The sequence below is a fragment of the Notamacropus eugenii genome, chromosome 6, assembly GCF_028372415.1.
Source record: "Notamacropus eugenii isolate mMacEug1 chromosome 6, mMacEug1.pri_v2, whole genome shotgun sequence".
Taxonomy (NCBI): domain Eukaryota; kingdom Metazoa; phylum Chordata; class Mammalia; order Diprotodontia; family Macropodidae; genus Notamacropus; species Notamacropus eugenii.
In genome coordinates, this window is record NC_092877.1 from 165,496,095 (window position 1) to 165,522,161 (window position 26,067).

General features: G+C 36.4%; 1 protein-coding gene and 1 pseudogene across 6 annotated transcripts in view; both read right to left on the minus strand.

The window, feature by feature from the left end:
* MARCHF1 (membrane associated ring-CH-type finger 1) overlaps positions 1-26,067 on the minus strand; it is a 663,012-nt gene that overhangs the window by 482,601 nt on the left and 154,344 nt on the right. The window lies entirely within an intron of this gene.
* LOC140512459 (poly(rC)-binding protein 2 pseudogene) lies at positions 6,441-24,854 on the minus strand (annotated as a pseudogene).

Below are 26,067 nucleotides of genomic sequence, written 5' to 3' on the forward strand. Positions count from 1 at the left end.
GGTTGCACTAGAAGAGAAGATTCAGGGATACTGTAATTACAGGTGTGCTGGAGCCAGGTCAAACCAAGACCAAATGTTAAATTTTTAGTATGAGCACTTGTACCTCAGAAATCAGTCAATTCTACAGATCAAGGCTTGACTTGTTAATTGTCTAAGATTTAAAAAAAATGATGGAAACATGTTAATAATGAATATTGTACTTAAAAATGAGTCATGTGTCCATTGAAGGGACAGCCAGCTTTTGGACATTTATCAGAACGCCACTGCTTGTAATGTTTCCTGTTGGAGAGCATACCCACATTGGTAAAAATATCAGTGTCAGTGATAAGCAAGGATAGCAGTATGGCTGGAGATGACTCTTCTGCCCAGAGGGATACTGACCCCTTTACCCTTTCTGAGTTAGTTGCTAGGGAAGTGACTAAAGGAAATCATTCAGCCAAAACCAAGTAGTTTTACTTTTATAAGCTTTAGGCCACGTAAAACAGTTTCCTGAGAAGACAGAAAGTATAGAGCTGTTTCTTTAAAAAAGTAAAACTAAAGAAGTACAGGGTAGGGGAGAAACCAAACTTCCTATGAGGAAACATCATTAGAGCTTACTGAGAAAACACAACACTGGAAAAGGAAAAGTTTTGGGGAGAAGCAAGGGTCTGGATACCAAGCAGGCTAGAAGCAGGTGTTGAGAATGAATTTCTGGCACATATTTAGTGTTGGAGATGTATTTGGTACAGCTAGCTAGGTAACTCAGCTCCTCCTCTCCTGTCTGCCTCCCCTTCCCCTTCCTTTCCCTGTCCAAAGGAAGGTAAATTTGGATGACCAAAAGATGCCCACTGGTTAGTTCTTTTCCTTCCTTCCCCTCCCGTCTTCTCCTCTTCCCCAAACTTTAAACCTATTGCACTCTCTGGGACACCAATGGGCCCCTGCCTAAGGGCTGTTCTGGAGGCTCCTGGCTTTAGAGTCATTATCAATAGCAGCTGTTGCTGCTTCCCTCCCAGGCTGATGTCTTTTCTTTTTCTTGACCTCCTTAAAGGGGACATGCCCTGGCTACATCTTAAACAGTCCTATTCAAGGAATGGGCATTGCCTCACACTAAATGAATACCTGCAAAGACCTTAGCCTAAAGGGGCCAAGGTCTCCCACTTCATCCTGGGTCATCGCCAGTCATCCTGATGAATATCTGGTCACTGGATTCAGATGGCTCTGGAGAAGAAGTGAGGCTGGTGACCTGCACAGCCCTCCTTCACTCAAAACAAAGTCAAGTGCAAGTCATGTTATCATTACTCTGACGACATGGTCTTCTTTGGCAACAATGGACGAACACACACAAGGTACATCTCTTTAAAGCTAAGGTGGGGATACAAAAAGGTAACAGAGAAAAGGATGAGAAGTTTAGCTGGATACTTAAGGTATCTTTCTTTAGACCTCTTCTTTTCTTTTCTTTGGTGTTCTTATCTGCTCTTACCACTATGACTTTAATGGTCACTTCTCTGCGGAGAATTTTAAAAGTATTCATGTATATATGGTGTGTATACCTATTGTCTATCTATTTAACTACTGTCTATCTATGAACTCCCTCCTAAGCTCTGTACTGCTACTTCCACAGTGAACATTTTTTACCTGAATGCTCCACTCAACACAAAAACTTCCTCCTGCCTAATACTAAACCCACCAAGCTCTTGCCAAAATCATTTCCTACTACCTTCCTTAGAACCACAGGAACCATATCACATTAACAATGGAAGGGACCATTTAGTCCAAACCTCCTATTTTATAGATGAGAATACTGAAGCCCAAAGGGTTAAATAACTAGACCAAGTTAGGGGCAGAATCAGTACTAGAATTTTTTTTATCTTGACATCTGCTTCAGTCCTTTGCCCACTACAGTGTCTCTTTATTTCTTTTTGTGGCATCACCAGCTTCTCCAATCCTGCAGATCTGAACCTTAGCATGCTATCTGATTGTTCCACCTTATTTTCTCTCCACATCCAATTAGTCACAAGATCCTGTCAATCCTACCCCTCCCACATCTTAAATTTATTACCTTTCCATTACCAGTGTCCTAACTACCTAATTACCTCTTACCTGAATAGTCTGCTAATCAGTTGCCCTGCTTGTAGTCTCTCTCCACTGGAAATCGACCTCATATAATTGGCAGATTGATCATTCTAAAGCACAGCTCTAATCATGTCACTGTTCTGTTAAAAAATCTTTGATGAGTCACTATTGTCTATGTTATGTAGCCTGTCATTCAGGGAGCATAAAGACAATCAAACCCCAATAGTCTTCTCTACCCCTATTTTTCATCATTCCTAAGACACCATATGCTCTATCTAATCAGCATTCCTTTTTCTACTCTGTATTTCTGGTGGCATCCTTCCCTCTGCCTGTGACTATCCATGGCTTCAATTTCTCCCTTTGTGAAATAGTAGCTGGGAAGGGATTGGCTGGATCATTCATTCTTATGGTCCCTTCTACTGGGTAGTGTGCTGACAAATGCTCTCAAAAAATTTTTTAAAAAACATGCATAACATAACTTTTAGTTTAATCTGTGTTATTGACATTTTCTCCATGTTAAGTCTAGATAGTCAACAAGACAAAAATCAAACCTTGCTTTGCAGCATGTGTTGATTTCCAAGGTGTAAATGCTTATACTGAAAACTTAACATCAGACCTCTCAAGTGGTAATCATGGAGTGCTTGGGTACCTGTGCATGGACCCCAATTCTAAAATCACATTTCTCCCTAGCCTTAGAACACTATCCTAGGCAGTTTCTCCCCAGCCCAAGGACAGCTTGCCCTAGATCTCTCTTCCTAATGCAGTAGCCAGCTGCACCTATAGAATTTATTAGTTTGAACCTGCTGTGTATCACTGAATTAGCTGTGCTGGGTCATAAAGGCATTTACCACTCACTGACCAGTCATAGACATGTGTATACTCCCTTGCATTTATCTTGTTTAACCAGACATTGATGGCAGTAGCCTGAGTATTTCTCAGTCAGCTCTGACCATTAGTTGACTTAGTGACATTTCAGGCCTAAAAGCACCTCCATGTAGCCCCCTTGGGCTATTTTCCAATGAACTCTGGGTAAAACTCTTCAGTAGACACTAAATGGACATGTTCCTTTAAGAACTAAGCACTTCTTAACCACTCCCTAATCCCAACCTGAATCACCTAGTTAGCCGGTTTGGCACATGTTTTACTATACAATATCCTATATAAACTTTAATTGTACCCCTCTAAGTTTGCAGGTTCTCTAAGAACTCTTGCCAGCTAAAAAGTGTAAGAAATCTTTACTACCTTCACTTCAAGAATGCTTAAGTCTATGAATTCTTTCAGGACGGCCCACTCAGGGAACTCCAGCCATGGGGTTCCTGTATGTTTTCAACCCTTATCAGTAAGAACTGAATCCAGCATACTCCTAGTTCTACCTCTAAATTCTGGGATCCTATGAATGTTTTCCCTCTATCATTCTGAATGTCAAAATTGTACCCATTTTTCAAAGTCCAGTTCAACTAGTGCTTTATTGAAGAAGCCTTTCCTTACCTTTCTAGCTAGAAGTGAACTCTCTGTGCCCAGAACACCCACAGGACTATCTCTATTTCTCTTATTGTATCTACCAGTTTACCCAAAAGGCAGTTGTGTAATGTATAGTGCATTGAACTTGAAGTCAGGAAAATCTGAGTTCAAATTCCAGCTCCGTGTCTCTGGGCAGGCTACTTAAGCGCTCTCAGTGACTAAGACTCAGTGGACACTAAGGTCTCTTTTAGTTCTAAGTCTATGTTCTTTGGACCTTGTATCAATGTTTTCTGCTTATAGGTCTTAGCATCATTACTAGAAGTGTATTTAACTACTTTGTTTACATTTATATATGCATTTATATTTACGCTCAACGTATTTTTAAATGTACTTATCTCCATTGGAATGTAAGTTCATTGTTAGCAGGGATCATTTTATTCTCCATGACTAGCACAGTGCCTGGCACAGAGTAGGAATTTCATAAATATTTCTTGATTGATTGTTAGTTTGTAAGTTACCTGAGAGGAAGGGCTATGTCCTATTCATCACTGAATTCTCCACAGTGCTAGACATATTAGTAGATACAGTCAATAAGCATTTATTAAGAACTGACCCAAAAGAGTAGGAAAGCAGGGGTGAGGATGAGAGGAGGGAAGGATTTGCGGGTCTGTCTGGGTCCACGCTATGTGTAGTAAATGCTCACCAGAGTTTTGTAAACTATGTAGTTTTCAGACAATGTAAGATACTATTTCATGTTTCATGTTTCCCTTTGTGTGACAAACTATTTCTATACTCGTTACGGTATTGTAAGCATTTAAGCTTAGGTGATCTTTCAGTTGTTTTGAAATTTGAATGTATATTGGATAATACCTGGGCCTTTCTGGAACTTACACAAGGTAGACTTATGGTGAATACCATGTTATATCTGGCACCTGACACACAGATTCATTAAACCAGAAGAGATTTATGCTAGAGAGTATTAATGATAAATCAGCAACTCACTAACAAGGCCAGAATATTAGCAAACTGCTTCTTAAAAATTCATGAAAAATATATTGAGCTTATAATAATAGTAATTCTGAGTGCTATACCTGACTACTGAATCCATGTGAGGGGAAGGATTAGTTTTACAAAGGCAGCAGCAGGTTATGACCAGAGGCTGACCTCCTCCTTCCCTCCCACCTATCCATTTTAGCAAAAGCTTGAATTCACATGAGGTAGAATAACAATCAAGAAATTTAATAAGAAACTAGAGCAAATGACTTATTCTACTCCATAATATCACAAAATATCAGCCTGAAGTTCACTGGCTATAGAAAAGTAGACCACCACCAAAACCAATAGTAGTAGCCTCCAGGACAGGTAAAGACAGACCAGAGACATCAGAGCTTGAAAGGTTCTGCTTTGAAGGTAGAAACACCAGAAAGCTTCCCCCTCCACCCCCCAAAAGGGAGATCCTGGAAATTCTAGGGAATGGCAGAGTCTAGAGTAGCAGAATGGCATTTAGAACAAGGTCGTTGAGGCCCTAAAAGGAGAGGTGGGCAATATTCCCAGGAAGTAGAAGTAAGCACAAGGTCCCAGGGAATGCAAGGTGAGACCAGGCAGACCCACATCCCATCCAAAAGAGTGGCTAAGGTAGATTCTGGCCCAGGTACAAAGTCCCAGTTGAGGATAAAACCTCCAAGGCAATTAAATCAAATAAACATCAACCAGTATAAAAAAATTATTATAGAGCTAGAGATATTAAAAAAGGGAATAACTTTGTCAATAGTTTTGAAGAAAAAATGTATTTTCCACAAAGTTTACATGAATACCTAGAAGAAAGGAAGCAGGAGATAAAAATCAAATAAAAGACTGTAAAAAAATAAAAACAAAAAGAATTAAAAGGAGAAAAAGTAGCTTAGAAACAAATTGGTTAGTTTTACCCAATCAATGGACTCCTGGAAAAGTAGGATAGACAAACAGAAATGAATGACTACATGAGATTACCAAAAAAAAAAAAAAAAAAAAAAAATAGAATAAAATCAAAAGATTAAAAGAAAAAGAAAAAATGTAGAATCTTTTATATCAAAAACAACTGACCTGGAAAACCAGGCAAGAGGAGGTAATTGAAGAATTTCTGGACTACCTGAAAACTATGACCATAAAAAGGCCTTAACACTACATTTCAAGAAATCATAAGTGAAAACTGCCAGCTTTATTAGAATTTGGAAGCAGAGCCATGATAGAAAGCATTGGTCTGACTCTTCCAGTATAAAAAATCCTCACAGGAAAAAGCCCAAAAAAGTCCTTGCCAAAATCGAGTTCTTATATCAAATTAAAAATATTGAAAGCATTCCAAAAGAAGCAGTTCAAGTAAGGATCACACAAGATTTGTCAGTTTCTGAAAAGCCAGAAGAGAACCAGGAATACAATATTCCAAAAAGCAAAATATGTAGGCTTATATAACAAGAAAAACTGACCTTGTAGAATGGTGAGTAATCCTACAGGGGGAAATGGAACTTTAATGAAATAGAGAACTTTCAGGCCTTTCTGATGAAAAGATTAAAGCTGAATACAAACTCTAAAACACACACACACAAGAGTCTAGAGAAAACTAGAAAGCTAAATTCATTTGGAAATGTGGAAGGTTTTGTACGATGATGTAGTCAATTAACTTTCATTAATTAAGCTCCTCTGTGTGTCAGGCACTGTGCTAAGTATTAGGGATATGAAGAAAGGTAACCCTTTGATCCAATGAGAAAAATCAACATGCAAACAGCTACATATAAACATTTTATATATGTATAAACACATATGTTTATCTATGTATACACATATGAATGTGTATACATAATATATGTGTATACATTTATACACATATATAATGTATATATTTGTATACATATGTGATAAATTGGAGATAACCAACAGAGGGAAGGTATTACCAGTTAGGGGGTACTGGGAAAGGCTTCTTGCAAAAGGCAGACTTCAGCTGAGACTAGAAGGGGCCAGAGAAACCATGAGGTAGAGGTGAGAAATGAGAGAGTTTCAGGAATGGGGGACAACCCATAAAAATACCTGGATTTGGGAGATGGAATGTCATGTATGAAGAACAAGGAGGCCAATTTCTCTGGATCAAATGGTACTTGAAGATGGATAAGATATAAAAAGACTAGAATGGTAGGTAGAAAAGTAACAATTATCACTTTAGAACCTAATGTATTGAAAGGGTATTGAGGGAGTTAAAAAAAAACACATAAAACTTCAGGGGTGCATCAACTCTGTTCTGAGGGTTTTCAGGGAGGAAAAAGAAAGGATTATAAAAAGTAGAATAAATGGGGGTAGAAGTTGATATTTCTTATAATTGGGATAAGTAAGAAGTGTACACCAGCACAGAGGATGTGGTGAGGGGAATGAGCATCAGATTAAACTCACTAAAAAAGTGTTGAACACATATGTACATATATTTTAATGTAGAAATGTATCAGACTCAATAGGGAAACAAAGAGGTTTGGGGGAGATAAGCAGTGTGGAATATAGTACCATATTATTATGGGTAAGGAATATCCATGTGTAAAATAAACTTGGTTTGAAGTGCGGAGTGAAAGGGGGAGGGGGGAAGAAAAGCAAAAACTTAGAATCTAAAGTGGTGCCCATCCATTTTGATATGCAAAGGTAATGGAATACAGAAATATATATATGGAAGATTATTTCAGATAATACTAGATAGTATGAACTGATGCAGACTGGAGAAGAACAAGAACAAATTATACAAGCAAGACAAAATTGTAAAGAAAATCAACTGTTTAAGGCATAAGAACTCTGATCAATGCAATAATCCAATACGTCTCCAGAGAATATAGGAAGATTCTCACAGAGGACTGGTGGACTCAAGGTTCAGAAAGAGACATATGTTTTTGGACATGGCTACTATATGGCTTTACAAGGACATGGCTTCAACTATACGTGTTACAAAAAAAACCCACACAACTAAGAGTGAAGAAACAAAGGGACAAAGGAAAGTCAGGAATGAATTTGTAAAGTCATTCCACATCTTTGTAGCTTTATAGACCAAAGTGAGTCTTCCTGGCCACCAGTCTCTTGTGTGGACTGTTAATTCCCTTAGAATGTAAGTTCCTTGGAGGCAGTTTTTGCTTTTTATTTGTATTTCTTGCACTTAGTACAGTGCTTGACACAAAATAATCACTTAATAAATGCCTTTTCATTCTTTCATATTCAACTTAGTAATTTTAAAGGCTGGAATCATCACCTACTTTGAAGTTTGCTAATATTTGCTTAAATTTTCATATTTTAATCAAGAAATTTCTTTTAGTAAGTTACAAATAGAAAAAATGAGGCTAAACTGGTAAAATTGAACAGAAAACTACCACCTCAGACCTTTGGAAGTACATGCACTTTACTGTCTAAGCCTCCTGGCACGCTATGACTATGTTTTAGCAGCATGCCCAAACTACAAGGAAAGTATGAAAAAGGGTGAATATACTATTTTGAGAATTGCATCACTAATACCCAAATCATGAAATGATACTTTGGTAATCCCATGCCCTTAGCAATTCAGCGTTATGATAGCATTCTAGAATAATGGGGGGCCTTGTAGATTTGGATAATATTATCAGCTACTCTAAATGTGTACCTTTAAATGTGTTGTATCTTTAAAGTCACTGTACTGAAGATTTCTGTCCATATTTTACCATAGATCACACCCAGGTATATGAAATAGGCAAGACAATCAAAAAAGCTTTAGAAATGCCCAATACAATATAAACTCCTTAAAGCCTGGGACTGTTTTTTAATTTTTATATCCCCAAAGAGTAGTAAAATGTTTTGTACATACTATGAAGTTAATCAATGCTTATTGAATTGTTTTCAGTAAAGATTGAATATAAATTCTTTACAGGAAGGTTTGAATTGTAGCTTTAATTTTGCTTTTTTTTAAAATAAAGATTACTAGTGTATAGAGTATCACACATAACAGTGTTTTATGAATGTTCTAGATAATGATGCAGCATATTTCATTAAGCACTTTTTAAATAAAAACCTTATTCTTGGTACACTCAGGGTGATAATTTAGTGGCTTTTTTCTCTTCTCTTTTTTGGAAGCATATACATTACAATTGACCCACTACTCCCATTCCAAAAAAGGAAACCATGGAGTGCCAAAGAAGGAAGTGGGCAAAGATGGGAAAGGTTACCCCAAATCTTTGTTTATTCAGAGTTTTGAGAACAATGTTATGTATGTTTGAAAAAGAATTATTTTGGGTCTTTTAACTTGACAGCCTGGCAACAATAATTGAATTTTCACAGAAACCTGTCCAAGGTGGGTAATTCTCATTCTGATTTTATATTGGGGGCTCTATGGAGATAAATGATTTACCAGTTCATACAGTGAGCAATATTAACACCTGAAATATGTAGGGAGGAAATGGGGAATAAAGATGTTGGCTGGAGAACAAAAAAAATCAATGTTCTAGGTTGCTTTTTCATAATTTCCTTTTTAATTGTGATTGATTTTCTTTAATTAAAAAGAAAAAAAATCTAGTTAAAATAGTTAGTGGCTATGAAATTCAAGCACATACTGCCTAAACTTTTGGTAGTTGCATCTATGCCTAAGGAATTTTAGAACTACTCCAACTTCAGATAAGTAAGAGGAAGTCAACAAAGGGTTAGAAAAAGCCATCATCCTGCACACAGCAGTCAGCAAAGCTTTTCAATGAATTCCCCTAATACATTTTGCTATTCCCCTAAGGATCTTGACCTTTTCTTTCCTGGACTGGCTGCACACTGTAAATTAGTGGACTATCGATTCCTTTTATTACCCAAGGACACATCCAAAGATAGCCACAACATGTTATTGCTATAAGCAGCAGAGTAAGATCTTATGATTTACCTAGACTCTTTCCCTATGCCATCCTCCCCACCTCTAAACAAAGGATAGGACTCTGATCTCCCTATAGATAGCTAATGAAACCCTTGGTGTGCTCTACTTTAACTGTTAAATAGCTGCATTTGGAAGTGACTATGCTCTGTAAAATGAAACCACAAGTAGGAAATAACACTGTTGGGGATTCAATCCTGTTTATGTCTGTGCAAACCACTGAGGAGACAAATACAAAAATGGAGCAGTATCTTAATTCAGGGAGCCTATGTTCTACTTGGGAGGGACCTTAATAAAGGCTTATAGATACAGATCCCATGCACACCTAAGCTCATAGGGTTATAGATTTAGAACTGGAAGGAATGGAGATTTTCTTATCCAAGCTCCCATTTTATAGATGAGGAAGTAGAAGCCAAGATGAGTTATGACTTGCCCATCTATGGGCATCAAACAGCAGAGGAAATATTTAAAACCAGGTCCTCGCACCATATGTCCACAAATAAACAAAAAGGAAGTATGAACAAAGTTTTATCACTGCCCAAGGAGTCTACCTCATGCCTTCCCTCTGACCTGTATAAATAGTTTGTAAAGAAAGTATTTTGTTTGCCTTCATAGGCGTTTAAATGGCACAATGGATAAATGCCACACTTGGAGGCAAGATGAACTGAGTTCAAATTGAGCCTCAGACACTTGCTAGCTATGTGACCCTGGACAAAATCTTCCTCAGCCTCAGTTTCCATTGAGACTAAAGGGGAAAAGTAAAACATCTGTTCCTCAGGGTTATTATGAGGATAAAATAAGATAAACAAATATAAAAGTACTTAGTAAACTATGAATTGTTATATAAATGCCAGTTGTTATTATCTTTTATTTATGCTTTTATTTCTGTTATTACTACAAATCTAACACCTTATTCAACAAATGCTTGCTGAATCCCCAGCCTATGTCCTTCAAATTTAACCTATGGGAGAAAAAGGTGTAAAGTGGAAGCACCAGATATTCCCTTCAATATAGATGACAAGAAGAAACATTCAGTATTTCTCGGAGGAAAGGGTCATGAAAAACCTGCTATTTAATCTACAGTCTGATAGATGCAAGCTGTAAAATGGAGAGCCTACAGCACCTATACACAAAGTGTAGAACTGGGCACAGTTCAGACAACCTGCTTAGCAGAAACAAGAACCCTTCAAAAATGAGTCTCCTGATGTGATGGCAAAGGGACACGTATGAAAGATTACTATGCTTCCAACCAACTTGGGCTCCCTCTCCGCCTCTGACCATTGATGTAATTCATTTCATCCATCTTCTCTCTTTCCCTCATAAAGTTCTGGGAAATGACAGTAATATATCATAGTAATTTGGAATTACAAGGCCATGTAAAATCCCCAATACATGACAGTATTATTCCCTGTCAGGGATAAGCTTCACCATGGGCATCCACCATGGGGATGGGACAGTTAAGCCAAAGGAGTCCAAGAAAGAGTAATTGCTCAGAAAATGGAGAGGCACAATGGAGATAGCAATACCAACAGGGAGGGTTCTAACCCAGGCAATCATACCACCAGTCGTTTAGAACCATTTAGTTTTATTATTTCTTTCTCTCCCTCTTTGAAATGTTAATGATGACTTTTCCCCCAGCAGAGCTACCCACTTTGGAACAATTTACTGTCATGAAATGGCTACACTTACTTGGTGCTTAATTCACTGACCAAAGCTACGAGTTTATTATTACAAAATAATATAAATAAATATAAATATAAGGTAAATAAAATAAAGTCTATTATTATAAAATAAACATGATGTTCACTCTGCCTTGTTATCACAAAGGAAAGCCAGCAACCCAAACTTGAAAGCTGAATTGTTACTTGGAGAGGCAGTGGGATACAGTAGAAAGAGATCTCGGTTTGAAGTCAGAAGATTTGGACATAAATTCTGACTGACGTTTACTATTTATGTGACTTTGGCCAAGCAAGTAATTAACAAAATATAACAACAACAAGGTTTTAGGTCTGCAAAGCAATTATAAAGTATTATATCATTTTATTCTCACAACCACCCTGGGAGGTAGATACTATTATTATCCACACTTTTTAAATGAGGAAATTGAGACAAAGGGTAAACATACTTGCTCAGAATCATACAGTTGGATGTTAAATTAGGTTTTCTTAACTCAAGCATCACTGCGCCACCTAGTTTCCTCATCTGTAAAGTGAGTTAATCAGATTAAATGATGCCTACAGTTTTTTTTAGCTCTCCATCTATGATTTTATGATCCTTCTCCTTCCAGGTTCCTCTGTGATTGATATTATTGGTGATATCTTAACTCTTTATTCTACCAATTTTTAATAATATTTTCCCCAATTACATGTTATAGTGACTTTTAAACTTTTTTTTAAAAAATCCTGAGTTCCAAATTTCATCACTCCCTCCTTGACTCAGACCAAATCCTGGGAATAACATGGAGTCTTTGGTCCTCAAGTGTTCTGTAACAAGTCACCATCTCTCTCCACATAGAAACGAACCGACATTTCCTTTGTTTCTATTCTTGCTGATTGACCGTGATGATAGGGGCCTTCCTCTCTTCATTAAGGAATGTCTCTTAAAGAGGATGTAACTCTAAGAAGAGTCAAAGCTCTTGGGACAGGCTCCGAAGGAAAGCCACATCTTTCCCATTAAGTAGATATCCCACCTTGTGTCATTATTCTCTCCTATACAATTAATCATATGCTAACCTGTAGGTGACCAGATAACTCATTCTGTGACTGGATTGTAGCCTACTTTTAGGATAGGGCTATTCTGCTTTATTTTTATTTATTTATTTTTGTGTGTATGACTTCATTGTTGTATGGATAACATCTGTTAAAGAAATTCCTTGATCAATGAAAATAATCAGAAATTTGCAATCTAAGAGACCTGTCTGGGGTACTGAGATGATATGTGTCTTGCCTGAGATCATAGAGTTGGTGTTTATCAGAAGACCGACTTAAACCCAAAGCATTCTCACTGCAAGGCCTTGATTCTACCTTCAGATTTGTACCCCAAAGTTTATGCCTAACCTAGTCTCTTGCACGCTGTGTTCATAATATTTTCTTTTCTGATTGAACTGAGGATGAGTACAGGGGTGGAGGGGACTGTTCTCATAAATTGGATTTGAGGAATGTATATTCGTGGTTTGATATTCATGTTGCAGGGTAGGAAGCACCCTCTAAGGTCAAAAAGAACTCTTAGTTTTATGGGGCCATGAAGTTTAGTCTGTTTTAGTCCCTTAGGTTTCTAAGTTCACAAATCTATAAATGAAGAAGAATTAAGATGCATTTCCAATAAGATCAGGGGTGAAACAAGCATGTCCATTATCACCACTATTATTCAATATGGTTCTAGAAATGTTAGCTGTAGCAGTAAGAGAAGAAAAAGAAACTGAAGGAATAAGAACAGGCAAAGAAGAAACTAAGTTATCACTCTTTGCAGATGATATCATGATATACTTAGAGAATCTCAGAGATTCAAGTAAAAAACTACTTGAAATAATAAACAACTTTGGAAAAGTTGCAGGTTACAAAATAAACCCACTCAAATCTGCATTTCTATATATTACTAACAAAACCCAACAGCAAGAGATAGAAAGAAAAATCCCATTTAAAGCTAGGGTAGACACTATAAAATATTTGGGAGTCTACTTGCCAAAACAAACCCAGAGACTATATGAACACAATTACAAGACACTTTTCCCACAATTAAGTCAGATCTAAGTAAGTGGAGAAACATCAGTTGCTCATGGATAGGCTGAGCCAATATAATAAAAATGACAATTCTACCTAAATTAATTTACTTATTTAGCGCCATACCAATCAAACTATGAGATAATTATTTTGTAGAGCTGGAAAAAATAATATCAAAATTCAACTGAAGAACAAAAGGTCCAGAATATAAAGGGAACTAATGAAAATAAATGCTAGGGAAGGTGGCCTAGCTCTACCAGATCTTAATTTGTATTATAAAGCAGCAATTATCAAAAGCAATTGGTACTGGCTAAGAAACAGAAGGGTAGACAAGTGGAATAGGCTAGGTACTCAAGACACGGTTGACAATGAATAGAGCAATCTACTGTTTGATAAACCCAAGGACCCCAGCTTCTGGGATAAGAACTCACCGTTCAATGAAAATTACTGGAGTACAACAGAAATTGTTCCTAGACCGATGCCTGACACCACACACAAGATTAAGTTCAAATGGGTGCGTGATCTAGGTATGAAGAGTGATACTATAAACAAATTTGTGGAGCAAGGAATAGTGTATTTATCAGATTTATGGAAAAGGGAAGAATTTTTGACTAAACAAGAGATAGAAAGCATTATGAAGTGCAAAATGGATATTGTTGTTTACATTAAACTGAAAAGTTTTTGCACAACCAAACCCAATGCAACCAAGATTAGGAGGGAAGCAGAAAACTGGGAAAGAATTTTTGTAACTACCGTCTATGATAAAGGCCTCATTTCTCAAACATATAGAGAACTGAGTCAAATGTACAAGAATACAAGTCATTCCTCAGTTGATAAATGGTCAAAGGATATGAACAGGCACTTTTCAGAGGAAGAAATTAAGGATATCTATAGTCAAATGAAAAAGTGCTTTAAATCACTGTTGATTAGAGAGATGCAAATCAAAACAACTCTGAGATATCACATCACACCTATCAGATTGGCTAACATGACAAAACATGAAGATGATAAATGTTAAACAAGATGTGTGAGAGTTGGAGCACTAATTCATTTTTGGTGGAGCTGTGAGTTGATCCAGCCATTCTGGAGAGCAATTTGGAACTATGCCCAAAAGGCTACAAAAATGTGCATATCCTTTGACCCAGCAATACTGCCTCTAGGACTATATCCCCAAGAGATCATAAGAATGGGAAAAGGTCCCACATGTACAAAAATATTTATAGTAGCACTCTTTGTGGTGGCCAAAAACTGGAAATCAAGGGGATGTCCATCAATTGGGGAATGGCTGAATAAATTATGGTATATGAATGTAATGGAATACTATTGCACTATAAGAAATGATGAATAGGAAGCCTTCAGAGAGGTCTGGAAAGACTTATATGGTCTGATGCTGAGTGAAAGGAGCAGAACTAGGAGAACTCTGTACACAGCAACAACCACAGTATGTGAGGATTTTTTTTCTGGTAGACTTGGATCTTCATAACAATGCAAGGACTTAAATTCCCAATGATCTTTTAAGGCAAAATGCCTTCCACATCCAGAGAAAGAACTATGAAATTCAGTCACAGAATGTAGCAGATCATTTTCTTGTGCATTACATTTTGGTTTGTTATATGATTTCTCCCATTCACTTTAATTCTTCTATACAACATAACTATGGTGAATATGTATTTAATAGGAATGTATGTGTAGAACCTATATAAAATTATATGCTCCTTCGGGGAGGGAAGGGGGAGGTAGGAGAAAAGGAAGGGGAGGGCGGGAAAAAAATCTAAGTTATATGGTAGTGATTATAGAACACTGAAAATAAATTTAAAAAAAGTTTTTAAAAAAAGAATTATTTGGAACCACCTCATATATCTAGCAAGTGACTGGGTTTTTAATTTAGACTCTGACATTTACCCATGGATAATTCTCTGAAAGCAACTTTTCCCAACTCAAATGCCCTACCCTATGTAGGGTAGCCCTACTGTAGCTACTATTCTATAATTTTATGATTACTAATATTAAACATAACTTACATATATAATTCTTTTTAGCAACAATGGGTCTCATAAATACATATACATGTACACACAGACATGTATGTGTACTTATATGTACACACAAATGCATACGCACAGAAATCTTTGCTCTCTGGATGCAGATAGCATATAAAGGTAGCCATCTTTGGAGGACAGAGCAGGGAAGAAAAAAAAGAAATCTACATGATAACTTTATTATATATTTTAATGGAATAGCAAGTTGTACATAATAGATTTGCAGTTTCATGTGTGATCTTTTTTAATTATACTGTGTTGTAGAAATGCTTGTTTTATTCCATAAGAATAAATAAGTATAAATAAATAATAATAAAATGAAATGGTTTGGCAGGAAAAACATAAATTTTTCTTGTTGCTTTAACTGACCATATACATGCATCCATACACATATGCATGCATGCATATATACATATGTGTGTATATTAAGCCCCTGTTGCTTGCCATACTCTAGTTAGAACTCTAATTCATACATACAGATTATTATGATTACCTATTGTCCCAATTACACTAGTTGTTCATAGGGGGCATACTTCCTTAAGGTGTACTTCCTTAAGAACACACTGTACCTAGAACACATGCAACATGCTGCAAATGCTTAAAATATCTGGGTCTGCAGGAATATTTTCTGAGTTAAAGTTGTTCCAGAAAAGCAGACTGACAAGTAGATTGAGAAGACACCAATAGTAAAGATTTACAGTGGTGTTTCTGTTCCCAGTAGAGCAATTGTTGCATTCTATTCCAGATTTTCTGAAGTATTAACAAAATTTACAGGAACAACTAGGGTTTTTGTAATTCTTCCTCTTTGCATCCACTGAAACACAAGGACTAGGAGCCACTATGGTAATGTGGCTCTACATAACTGAACAAAGGTTGCTTTTATTTATGTAGTCGCATCTAGCCCTTTAAAAAACAAGTTCAAATAAATTGTAACCTGAATCATGCTTGATTACTGCCAAGAGAAACTGTGTTATAAACCTGCTAGAAGAGCAGAATAATGTGACCATTCGGGGAATAAATCCTACTCATTAGTATTTCTTTCAACAGCTCATATCCCTTGTAAAGAGCAGATTCTTTGGATGTTGATAGTAACATGTCTAAATCATGATAGGAAGCTTTAGAAAATATACTAGACCAAGAGATCTTTGACTAAAGACCAACAGCCCTAATCTCTCACACCTTCATAGACAACAGGGATCTTCCCATTAGAAGATGCAATATGCTTACATTAGACTAGAAGAATGCTAATTTCTAACTCGTTAAATATTTAAAAGACACCACACATCTTTTCTATATTAATTTCATAGCATAATTAGGGTCACACCAAAGAAGCTCACAGGATATGGTACAGGCACATGTCAGACATACATACATACATACATACATACATACATACATACATACATATATATGTATATATATATTGCACACTTATACATATGCATAGACTAAAGCTGGAAACCTCATTTCTGTTATAAAGTAATTTGCATATATTTGCAAAAGGTACCTTATCAATTACTTTAAAAAAAAACCTTCTTTTTGAAATGAACAGTTGAGAAGCAGCAAATTCATGTGTAAAAGCTAATACATCCTGTTTTATCCCCAGTCTATTTGTTCCTCATGCCAAATAAATAGACCCTATTCTGCCTTTTGTTCAAAGCAACACTATTCTCCCCTTCTGGAACATCCTACCAATGTCTTTCTATCTACATCCCATCTCACTGGGCCTAACTCCATCAAAATTCAAAATTGAAACTCTCCATTAAGACTTCACAGATGATCCCTGCAATTACTAAAGTAACCAGGAGCACATCACAGTGTGGTTGAGGAAAAAGAGGACTTCATTCATGAACAAAAAAGCTGGATCCCATGATGGGCTTGGTCATCAATTATCTATATGATCTTGGGTAGGCATTAAAATGTTTATGCCTTACTCTCCTTATATGTAAAATAGGAATAATAATTATACTCTGTTCCAGTCACCTAATAGGTTTGTTGTAAGGTTAATCATAATTAATGTACATGAAATATATTTCCTCCATATCCATACAAGGAAAGCTATTAACACATTTCCCATCTTACATTTGGGCTCAAAAAATAAACTTTTTTAAAGCACATAATTTTGCACTGATCTCTAACACATTTCATCTTATTTGTTTCATCAAATAATTCTAGTCTATTGAGATTTTGTTTGAATCCTGTCTGAGTCATCCAACCATATAGGAAGATTCCCTAGAGTACACCAGTAGAATCCTATCCTCAAGTTGACCGTATCTCATTAATGACTAAGCTCATGCCAATATCAGTAGGTGGTATTGCATATCTGTGAGGAAACTGTACATCAAAAAGAAAACTTTTTATCTTTGTCCCTTTATTCAGTGCCTCAGTGATGCTTAACTTTGTAATCAAATTAAAAATGCTATGTACCTTCTAATCTTTCCCAGTTCTCCAGAAAAAATGCATGAAAATTTGAGCAGCTTAGGTATGAAGATCTTCTGAATGACGTAAACTGACATTGCTACAAATCACCAGTTCGCAGAAATTAGAAACCAGAGATTCGGTTCCAAGTTAATGGGAACCTTCAAACCCAAGCCAATCACAGATTGCAAATTAACTGAAAACAGGGTTCATCATATCTTTTCTGAAGTTTCAGCCATTTCATAATTATTTTCTTTTATTCTGATTCCAAGACTGAATTTTTGATATATTGGTGGTTGCTACAGAATCATTTCTTCCACATGCATTTAATGAATATCCAACTTCAATACTGCAAAAGATCTGAGATTTCTTTAGTGTGGAAGTGAAAACAACAATAACAATAATATCTATTAGCACTTAAATTTTTACAAAATATTTTTCAAATATTACCTCATTTTATCCTCTAGACAACCATGGGAGGTATTTGCAATTGTTGCATCCACTTTGTAGATGAGGAAACTGAGACTGAGAAATGTTAAGTCCCTAGCCCTGGGTCACATGGCTAGTAAATACTTGAAGTTGGATTTGAACTCAGCCTCCCCTCATTCCAGGTACAGTTCTCTATTCACTACACTACCTGCCTAGCTGTGCTTTGCTTACAAAGACTTAAAGGAACTAAGGTCACTTTAAAAATCATTTATCGTATCAAAAATTATCATATTTCATTTTTTCTACCTATAGACAATATAAAATATTTGGGACTCTACCTGCCAAGACAAATCCAGGAACTATATGAACACAGTTACAAAACACTTTTCACACAAATAAAGTCAGATCTAAATAATTGGGAAAATATCAGTTGCTCATGGGTAGGCTGAGCTAATATAATAAAAGTGACAATTCTACCTAAATTAATTTGCTTATCCAATGCCATACCAATTAAAGTACCAAAAATTATTTTATAGAGTTACAAAAATTAATAACAATTCATGTGGAAGAACAAAAGGTTAAGAATATCAAGGGAATTAGTAAAAAGGCAAGCGAAGGTGGTCTATCCATACAAAACCTATAATTGTATTATAAAGCAGCAATGATCAAAACTATTTGGTATTGGCTAAGAAATAAAATAGTGGATCTGTGGAATACTTTACGTACACAAGATACAGTAGTCAATTACTATAGTAAAAGAATCTGACAAACCCAAAGACTCTAGCTTCTGGGATAAGAAGTCACCATCTGACAAAAAATGCTGGGTAAATTGTAAAATAGTATGGCAGAAACTAGGCGTAGACCAACATCTTACTCTGACTACCAAGATAAGGTGAAAACGAGTACATGATTTAGATAGTTATAAAGGGTGATACCATAAGCAAATTAGGAGAGCAAGGAATAAGTTTACCTGTCAAATCTACAGGGAAAGGAATAATTTATGAAAAAAAAGGAGATAGAGAATATTATAAAATGCAAAATGAATAATTTTGATTATATTAACTTAAAAATGTTTTGCATGAACAAAGCCAGTGCAACAAGAATAGAAGGGAAGCAGAAAGCTGGAAAATTATTTTTACAGCCAGTGTCTTTGTCAATGGCTTCGTCATTTCTCAAATATACAGAGAACTGAGTCAAATTTATAAGACTGCAGGTAATAGATAGATAAATGTTCAAAGGATATGAATAGGCAGTTTTCAAATGAAGTAATTAAAGCTCTTTATAGTCATATGAAAAAATGCTCTAAATCACTACTGATTAGAGAAATGCAAATTTAAATATCTCTGAGATACAAACCTACCAGAAAATATGAGAAAAAAGAAAATGATAAATGTTGGAGAAATGTGGGAAAATTGAAATACTAATGCACTGTTGATGGAGTTGTAAACTGATCCAACCATTCTGGAAAGCAATTTGGAACTATGCCTGAAGGGCAACCAAATTGTGCATACCCACTGTTCCAGCAATACCCTTACTAGATCTGTATCACAAAGAGATCATAAAAAAGGAAGAAGAATCCACATGTACAAAAATATTTATAGCAGCTCTCTTTGTGGTAGCAAAGATTTGGAAAATGAGGAGATGTCCATCAATTGAGAAATAGCTGAACAAATTGTGGTACCTGAATGCAATAGATTATTATTGTTTTATAAGAAATGATGAGCAGGCAGATTTCAGAAAAACCTGGAAAGATGTGTATGAACTGATGTTGAGCAAACTGAGGAGAACCAGTAGAACATTATACATAGTAACAGCAATACTATGTGAGGACCAACTCTGATAGAATTAGCTCTTCTCAACAGCACAATGATCTAAGAAAATTCCAAAACACTAAAGATGGAATATGCTATTCACATCCAGAGAAAGAACTATAGAGTCTGAATGCAGATAGAGGCCACTATTTTCTTTTTTTTTTCTTTCACGTTTTTCCCTTTTCTTCAGATTCTTCTTTCACAACATGAGTAATATGGAAATATGTTCAATATGATTATACTTGAATAGCTTATATCAGATTGCCTTAAGGAGGAGGAAGGGGAAGGAGAGAGAAAAAAATTTGGAACTCAATTTTATAAAAGTGAATGTTGAAAACTAACTTTATATGTATTTGGAAAAATAGAATATTATTAAGGAAAAAAGTATTTTATATTTCCCCAATTAGATATAAAAATGATTAACACTTGTTTTTAAAATCTTAGCTCCAAATTCTCTCTTCTTATGCCTCATTAAGAAGGCAAGCAATTTGATATAGGTTATACATATGCAGTCATGTAAAACTTATTTCCATATTAGGTGTGATATGAAAGAAAACACAGACACCCCCCCAAAAAAATTTAAGAAGGTTAAGATAAACAGTATGTTTTGCTCTGCATTCAGACTTTATCAGTTCTTTCTCTGAGGACCAATAACATTTTTCATTCTAAGTTGTTCAGAACTGTCTTGAATCATTGTATTGCTGAGAATAGCTAAATCATTCACAAGTGATCATCATATAATATCACTGTTACTGTATACAACAGTCTCCTGTTTCTGCTCATTTCCCTTTGTATCAGTTCGTATAAGTTCATATGTCAGGTTTTTCTGAGATTATTCTCATCCTTTCTAATCACAACTTGCTCAGTCATTCCCCAGTTTCCCCTCAATTTCTAATTCTTTGCCATCAGAAAAGTGCTTCTGTAAATATTTTTGTACATATAAGTCCTTTTCCTCTTTTGTATTTTATCTCTTTGGGATAAAGGCCTCATAGTGGGGTATTGCTGAGTCAAAGTGTAGACATGGTTTTATAACTCTTTGGGCGTAGTTGTACTATGTACTATGTATTGTACTATGGAATGATTGAATCAGTCTGTCTACAAGCCCACCAGCAGATCATTAGTGTCTCAATTTTTCTATATCCCCTCCAACATTTGTAATTTTCATTTTCTACCATATTAACTAATCTGATAGGTGTGAGGCTGTACCTTAGAGTTGTTTTAATTTGCATTTCTCTTGTTGTTAGTTTTTCCTTTGTTCTCAAAGAGGATCATGACATCAAGATAAAGACATGACTTGCAACTCACTTTGATTTGAATGAGGCAGGGCTGTGCAAGGTCACCAAACTCACTCTCTTCTTCTGAGCCATCTGGGTCCAGTGGCCTGATATTCATCAAGATGGCTGGAGATGGCCCAGGATGCAATGTGAGACCATTTCAGGTCTTATAGCATCCTCATTTGGAGCTTAATTTTTTTTTTTTTTTGATTAAAGGGACCATCCCTTGAGTAACTACTTAAAGAAGCCTATTCATTGAATGAGTGTATCTCACTCAAAGTAGGGTAAGATAGATTCTTATAACCAACTGAGTCTGTATGTTATTACATATTTGAGCCAATTCTGAGAAAAGTGTGGTTTCAGCATTCTGTAGCCCCCCTCCACAAACATCCCCATCTTTTCCTCTACCGTAAAAGCTGTTTCTTGCCTTTTATGTAACACAATTTATCCCATTCTACCTCTCCCTTTTCCCTTCTCCCAGTCCATTCCTCCTTTTTATCTCTTTATTTTTTTTAGATATTATCCTATCATATTCAATTCACATCACTGTCTTAATAATGAAAAATTCTTAAGTATTATCTTCCCTTATAGAAATGTGTATAGCTTAACTTTATTGAATCCTTTATGGTTTATCTTTCCTTTTTAATTTTTTATGCTTGTCTTGTATTTGAAAGCCAAATTTTCTATTCAGCTGTGGTCTTTTCATCAAAAGTGTTTGAAATTCCTGTATTTCATTGAATGATCATTTTTTTCCCCTGCAAAGTTTTATACTCAAGTTTGCTGGATAGATTAATGATATTTGAATTGAAAGAAAGATATTTTTTCTAGTTGATTATGGTATTTTCCCATTCACATGGGAGCTCTGGGATTTGGTTATAATATTCTAGGGAGTTCTTTGGGATCTCTTTCGGGAAGTGATCAGTGGATTCTTTTAATCTCTATTTTACCCTTTGATTCTAGGATATCAGGGCAGTTTCCCTTGATAATTTCTTGAAAGATGATGTCTAGGTTCTTTTTTGGATCATGGATTTCAGGTGGTCAAATCTTAAATTATCTCTCCTGGATCTACTTTCTACATCAGTTATTTTTCCCATGAGATTTTTCACATTTTATTTTATTTTTTTTATTCTTTTGATTTTGTTTTATTGCTTCTTCTTGTTTCATGGAATCATCAGGTTCCATTTATCCAATTCTGATTTTTAAGGATTATTTTCTTCACTGAGCTTTTGTATCTTCTTTTCCTTTTGGAAAATTCTACTTCTTTCAGAGAAGTTCTTCACTCCATTGGATTTTTGTGCTTCTTCTACCATTTGGTCTATTCTGGTTTTTTATGAGGTATCATTCAGTATTTTTTTGTGCCTCCTTTACCAAACTGTTGACTCTTTTTTTCTCATGATTTTCTGGCATTACACTTATTCCCCATCCCCCAATTTTTCTTTGAACTCTTTTACTTGATCTTTAAAATATCTGTTGTGATCTTCCATGTCCTGAAACTAATTTAAATTTTTCTTTGAGGCTTTTAATGTAGCAGTTTTGACTTTGTTGTCTTTTTCTGAGTTTCTGTTTTGATTTTTCCTGTCACCAGAGAAACTTTCTGTAGTCAGATTCCTTTTCTTTTGTTATTTGATCATTTTCCCAGGGTACTATACCAATCTTTAGGGTATTTTTTGCAGCTTTTATTTATTTATTTATTTATTCATTCATTCATTTACTTATTTATTTTTAAAATTCCCATTACAGAACTAAATCGAAATGTATCAGTATTTTACTCTTACATTTCAATGACAAAAACAGCATGAAAATTCATAATCCCCCCCCCCCAAAAAAAACCAAAACAAAGCAAAAAATCTTGTAAAACTAAATATGATTCTTAGCATTAGTGGCTGAAAAGAGAAAGGAATTAGAACACTCTAATTAAAAAATCACTAGTGGATGATAAAGTTGTGTAGTCACTGAAAATTTACAAACTATTTAAAGCCTGGAATTGCTGACTATTCAGAATGTACACAGATGCATCATGGGTGATAAACAGGAGAAAGGGGTTATGGGTGAGTCTGCATTGTTTTACCTTCTCCCCATGCCACCCATCTCCAACAAAAGCCTGATATTGATTAAATACTGGGCCAGGTTAATGCTGGTAGCAGATCCAGTGATAGTAAACCTGCCCATCAGTAGATCCTTCCACTGGATTGACAGTTTTGTTCTGAGCCCCAGACACCTGACAAACTCATTTATTTTAGTTCCTTAATGCCAGATTATCAGTCAAATAAGTCATTGGGAATGGTGAGTTCATGAGAAGTCGTCTGAGCAGATGTATCCAAACCTGCACTGAATCCAGTGTTGCCGTGGGTCATGGGAAAGTGAAACTGCTGGCCTGACCCGGAAAGATGACTGAAGAGCTGGACAGCTTGGACCAGTATGAGGTGGTCTCACCCTTTAGGAAAGACTCCAACATGACTATGCAGATGTGTTTGACACTCAGTGACAGATTGCAGGATGCCAGCATAATGATAAGCCACTCAGTTGAGTTTGATAGTATATCCCCTGCCACCTGGACCTGAGCCCCTGTACTCTCTATTTCCTCAATCTTGCATCCTTCTTTTCCAATGAGACAGCCATACTGACTAGCAGGAACCACAAGTTTCAGGATGACTAGGGATCTACTGATAGGTATACCATTGGTCATAGAGCTGCTAATGTCCTCTTCCAGTTTGTCAATAATCATTGTAAAGGCTTTAAAGATGGCATTGGTGGGTCCAGCCAGAGTAATTATTCTCTCAGGATAATTTCCTTCTGAGATGTAGATGTGTGCACCACACTCTTCATGAATCTTCTTGACCAATTCTCCTTTCTATCCAATAATGTTTCCAACTTCCTTTCCATGCATTAGTAGCCAGATGGTAAGAGTGCCATTGAATCCAATCACATGGGTGTCCATGTCGAGCAGTGTTCTAGAGATTTGGACTTTTTAAAAGTGACCAAGTCTTTAGTCACTGATGGGAGTACAAGCCATAAACTTTGGGCATGAGGCAAGTGAAGGGAAAAGGGGGAGTGGGCAGGAAAGGGAAGGGCAAGAGGCTAGGATGGAATAGGGGTGGGCAGAAAGGTGAGGGGTCACCCATAGGCCAGCAGAGGAGGAAGGGAGAGGTGGAGGAGGAAAAGGGGAGAGTGACCCTAGGGTGAGTGGAGGGTGAGTGGGGAGAGGGTGAGGGCTATGGCTTTTCCAGCTGTTGCCTTTGTTAGTCTCTTGCAACTGTTATCAGAGCTAGTTCTGGGAATCCATAAGCTTTTAGTGTTTTCAAGGTAAGGAGAGGTGTTTTTACTACTCTCATAGTCTGGGTTCTAGTCTGTGAGAGACCACAAGTTCTCTTTTCTGCCCTGGAATTGTGACCAGGATTCCCGCTCCTCTGTGGCCACAGCTCTGGTGTGCTAATGCTCTTCCTTACCCTGGGACTGCATCTTGGATCTGAGTATAGGCAATGAAACAGAGTCCTGCACCCAGTACCAGAAAAAGTTCTCTTGTAATCTCTTTTTGATCAGTTGTCTGATCTCTTTATCTTCTGTGGGCTGAAAGCTCTGTGTCAGCCATTGCTGCTGCTGATTCTGTTGTTCACAGGGTCTGCTCCTAGTTTGCTGAGGATGCTCCACTCTCATCCTAGTGTGATAGACCTTTCTTTTTTTATTTTTCATTTATTTTTTCTGATTTATTTATTTATTTTTTGTTTTCAACATTCATTTACACAAGATTTAGAGTTTCAAATTTTCTCGCCATCCTTCCCCTCCCCCACTCAAAAACATCATGCATTCTGATTGCCCCTTCCCCCAATCTACCCTCCCTTCTATCACACCCCTCCTTTCCCTTATCCCCATCTTCTTTCTTTTCTTGTAGGGCAAGGTAGATTTCCATACCCCATTAACTGTATTTCTTATTTCCCAGTTGCATGCAAAAACAATTCTCAATATTTTTTCCTAAAACTTTGAGTTCCAGCTCCTCTCCTTTCCTCCCTTCCCACCCATCCCCACTGAGAAGGCAAGCAATTCAATACAGACTATATATGTGCAGCTTTGCTAAAGACTTCCATAATAGTCATGTTGTGTAAGACTAACTATATTTCCCTCCATCCTATCCTGTCCCCCCATTTATTCTATTCTCTCTTTTGACCTTATGCCTCCACAAAAGTGCTTCTTCCTAATTATCCCCTACTCTCATTTGCCTTTCTTTCTATCATATCCCCACACCCTACTTCTCCCCTTCTCCCCTGTAGTGTAAGATAGATTTTCATATCAAATTGAGTGTGCATATTATTCCCTCCTCAAGCCAAATGTGATGAATGTAAGCTTCACTTTTTCCATCTCACCTCCTTCTTTTCCCCTCCATTGAAAAATCTTTTTCTTGCCTTCTTATGAGAGATAATTTGCCCCATTCCATTTCTCCCTTTCTCTTCCCAATATATTTCTCTCTCACCCCTTAACTTTATTTTTGGCATAACATTCCTTCCTATTCACTCACAATGTGCACCCTCTCTCTGTATATGCATATATATACATACATATGCATGTATGTATTTATGTATGCATGTATGTATAATCCCACCAACTACCCAAATACTGAGAAAAGTATCAAGAGTTAAAAATATTATCTTTCCATGTAGGAATGTAAACAGTTCAACTTTAGGGGTTAGGGACTTACCTTATGATTTTTCTTTCCTGTTTGCCTTTTCATGCTTCTCTTGATTCTTGTGTTTGGAAGTCAAATTTTCTATTCAGCTCTGGTCTTTTCATCAAGAATGCTTGAAAGCCCTTTATTTCATTGAATGACCACTTTTCCCCCTGAAATATTATACTCAGCTTTGTTGAGTAGGTGATTCTTGGTTTTAATCCTAGTTCCTTTGACTTCTGGAATATCATATTCCAAGCCCTTTGATCCCTTAATGTAGAAGCTGCCAGATCCTGTGTTATCCTGATTGTATTTCCACAATGCTCAAA